Consider the following 4197-nt stretch of genomic DNA (forward strand, 5'->3'; position numbering starts at 1 on the left):
TTATTAACTGCAGAAAGATAGATTAAGTGATTATAAGTGATAACAAACAGATCAAAGCAGATTATTTAGCAAATAACCAAAACTCAGACTAAGCCTAACATACTAGATGGATAGAATTTGAATTAGCAATTTCTCACCCTGACTGATGGTACAAGCAGTCCCCCAAGTTTCCATACACAAGCTAGAAATCTCTTGATCCTGGGAGCAGCACTTCCCCCACATCCGTTTTTGTTTCTCAGGTGTTTCCAGAAGTTCTCTTGTGTGGAGAATGAGGCCAAGAGATGATGTCACACCCCACCTTATGTAGCTTTTCCATATGGTGGGAACCTTTTGTTCCAAACTCAGTTCCTAGTCCAGTTTGTGGAAAAATACAGGTACTAAAATGGAGTTTAGTGTCATGTGGTCTGGTCACAGGCCCTGCTGAGTCATAGTAGCCATGACTCATAGGCTGGCTGAAACATTCACAGGAAGGCTAAGCTCTTCCACAGTCCATTGTCTTTGTTGAGCCATCAGCGTTGTCTGGCTTCTTCATTGTTGTACCTGAAAGGCTCATTGTGGGTGTTACCCAGAGTAAGCACATTTGAAATACAGATACAGAGTCAATATCCATAACTTCAGATACGAACATGATATGTGCACACAAATAGGATAATCATATTCAGCAAATCAGAACTTTTCCAGTGACACCACACATGATGCATCTTCTACAAAATAGATCATAATTATGTCCTAATCATATTATAATCATACCACTATGATGAATATGGGGGTGTAGTGTCAGATAGGTCCTAATTTCAAGGCACAGGAGTTGGGAATGGAACTTCCCCTCTTTGTGGAACAGGAAATAACCCTCCAGCCAGGGCTGGGACAACTTCCCAGACTCTCAGCGATGGAGCCTGAATCTACTGACATTTCATTAATTACCACCAACCCCAATCTTTGTGGCAACTGTAAACTTTATCAGTGATGATTTTGTACTCTCTTCTAAGTCATGGATAAGAATGTTAAATAGCACAGGGCCAAGAACCAATCCCTGCAGGAACCTGCTAGAAAGAAATCCACTCGATCATGGTTCCCCATTTACTATCAGAGTTTTTAATCTATTTAATGTATGCCGTGTTTATTTTGTATCATTCTAGTTTTTTTTAGTAAAAATATTGTGCTAATCAAGTCATGTCCCTTACGGAAGTTTAGGTATATTACATCAATACTATTAGCTGCAACCAAACTTTTGATCTCATCCAATAAGGATACCCGTTAGTTTGATAGGCTCTATTTTCTCTAAACCTTTGTTAATGGGCACTACAATTCTGACCTTCTAACTTCTATTCTTTATGATTGACTTCCCCTTTCTTCCATATATTTTATTTGGAGAGTGCTTGGATTCCTACCAGGGAGCCACTATCAGGGTCCAGAGACAGCCCCATATCCTATATTAAGCTCTGGCTAGTAGCTATGTGATAAATGTGAAGACCCTGCTTCTGTCTGTCAGATGAGAGACACAAAGGTTCTCTCTTTCTACCCTCTGATGCCTCCTGAGTGCTGTAAGCAAGGTGGGGTGGGACTCTGTTAACATGTGCCTCCCGGAGCTTCCATTTCCCTGGTGCTGCTGTTCCGTGAATAGTGGGGTTGTGAGTGGGTCAGCAGGTACTGAGTATTGGACTCCTGCTCTTTCAGGGGCCGGTGACCTTCGAGGAGGTGGCTGTGTATTTCTCCAGGGAAGAGGGGACTCTGCTGGACCCCACTCAGAGAGCCCTCTACAGAGATGTCATGCAGGGGAACTATGAGACGATGGTCTTGCTGGGTAAGGATTCCTGTCCCTTCTGTTCTTGGAAGGGGAAATGAAGAGTGAAGGTTCATGCCACCCCCACAATGCCATCTGTACCCTGTCCTGTTTCAGCATCACCCCAATAGGCCAGTAACATACATACTACCAGAGACCCTCCTCTGCTGCAGAACACTTTGGGAACAGAGCACAGGAGCAGCATCACACAATGTCAAATATCTCCTCTTTACTCAAGTAAAACTGGGGTTAGGTCCAGCATAATGAACAGAAGCTTCCTACCCCCAGCCTTCTCTCAAACCCTGAGCCTTCTCTACCCAAACCAGAATGTGCTTGGGGTGTAACAAGCAGGCGGCTGGAGTCAGAGCTGCCAGTCCAGGGTTACTTATTTTCCACTAGCAGGGTCTTCTCTGTTCACAGAATTTCTGATAGTTTGATGTCTGCTGGCACTGGATATCACTATTTTGGCATCTCTCTCTCTGTCTCAGTGAGTACCCGCTGTGGTTGTTGAAAGTCTGTGATGGGATCTATGGGATGCAACTGAACAGTGGGACCCCTGAGCCCTTTGTCCCACCACCTGGGCTCCCTCTCACACATGTGATGCTGAGACAAGCTGTGAATCTCTGGCAGATATTGCACTTACACAGACATCCGTAGGTAGGGACACAGCCAACTGAATTACATGAATGCTTCTGCAGCCACTCATAACACTAATGATAGAAAGTCGCCCCCCCTACAGCTCTGCAGCCTTGCACCCCTGGATCATACCATTTTGCCTTAATCAGAAGCCTGATCAGTGTGAGTTTATTACACAGGGTCCACCCCTCCCTCACTGTGAATAGTACATGAACCAGCCTTGTAATGGAGCTGAGATTTCCCAAGAACTTCAAGCAAAATACACCAGTTTAAGTAGAGCATAAAACAGATTTATTAACTACAGAAAGATGGAGTTTTAAGGATTATAAGTGGTAGGAATAAAAGGTCAAAGTAAATTACCATGGAAATTAAAGATAAATTCACAATCTAAATTTTACACCTTATTACACTAGGGCGTAGTTCAGTTATGCACACAGGAAGGCTTAATGCTCGAGCTGCTGCACATGCTGGGCAGGCTTAAGGTCGGGCTCCCCATGGCAGGAGAGAAGAAGACTCGGCCCCTGGAGGGGCAGGCTGGGGCTTCCTGGATCCCATTTGCTCACAGCCAGCGCCCTGCCCCCACTCCCAAGTCATCCATGGCGCCCCCAAGTCGGCCAGAATGGAGCAGCAGTTTTCACTGCACTACGTCCACTTATGGCTTACAGGCAACTCCCAGACTCACCACAGTCCACCATCTCGGCCAGAAAGGAGCCCACTCAGCCTCACCATTGCTGCTTTTCCTTCCCCCCAGAACCCCGCTTCTCCTGGGCTGCAAGTAGCCATCCCTGGGATGCCAGCAGGCAGCCACAGGGGTCTGTCTCTCAGCAGCCAACCGCACCTCCATGGGTTCAGAAGGGCAGGTGGGGGTTTCCTGGATCCCAGTTGCTCACAGCCAGCCCAGCCTCCACCTCTAAAACCATCAGTCATGCCCCCAGGTTGGCCATAAAGGAGCCGCCATTCTCCACTTGGACTCAGCTTTGCTTGTTTTCCTTTCACCCAGAACCTCCCTTCTTCTCCTGGGCTGCAAGTAGCCACTCCTGGGAAGCCAAGAGGCAGGCACAGGATTCTACCTCCCAGCAGCCAACCACACCTCCCCAGGCTTTGCAGAATGAAGGGTGGTGCTCTACTAACCCCACTTAGCCGCACAGCTTCTTCCCTGCCTTCCTCAGCTCAACTTTCCTCTATTGCCCCATTCCTGCCTCACTTCCTCCTTTGGCCAGTCACGCAAAGGAGCCCAGCAGGAAGTGAGAGCCTCTATAGGCCAACCTCCAACAGCAGAGGTGGCCAAGCCACAAGCCTCCAAATGGTGACTGGCTTAACTACTCTAGGTTCTCCAGCCTGACACCAAGGTGCTTTCTCCACTGCTGTCAGCATCCTCTGTCATGCAGGGGTTGGAGTTATCCCAGGGACAGGCCAATAGGAGGAGTGCCCTTTCTGAATAACAAGGGGATCTGGGAAAAGGAAGCCAGCGTGTTTCTGCCTGGTTTTGAACCAGGGACCTTTTGCGTGTTAGGCAAATGTGATAACCACTACACTACAGAAATTCCACCTACTGGGTTGTTGCTCACTCTGGCACAGACTGATGGACAAATCTAGAGAATGTGGTGGTAGCCCCTCGATAGGTCAGCTGGCAGGGCAGAGGACTGGAGCCAGCACTCAGGAAGTCGTCCTTACCTCGCCCGTGTGACTCCAGCTTGAGGGAGAGCTTCTTTTTCTTCTCCTTGCTGACAAAGAGCAAGAGAAGAATGAAAGGTCAGGTGGGCCAACTCGGTGCAGAA

The 4197-nt window shown here is 47.7% G+C and overlaps 1 non-coding gene across 1 annotated transcript; it reads right to left on the minus strand.

Annotated features, from left to right (window-relative positions):
- Positions 1-3890: 3890 nt before the first annotated feature.
- Positions 3891-3963, minus strand: TRNAV-AAC (transfer RNA valine (anticodon AAC)). The gene has a single exon. It is a non-coding gene; the product is annotated as a tRNA-Val (tRNA).
- Between the last annotated feature and the right edge of the window lie 234 nt (positions 3964-4197).

This window comes from Gopherus flavomarginatus, unplaced genomic scaffold, assembly GCF_025201925.1.
Source record: "Gopherus flavomarginatus isolate rGopFla2 unplaced genomic scaffold, rGopFla2.mat.asm mat_scaffold_40_arrow_ctg1, whole genome shotgun sequence".
NCBI lineage: Eukaryota > Metazoa > Chordata > Testudines > Testudinidae > Gopherus > Gopherus flavomarginatus.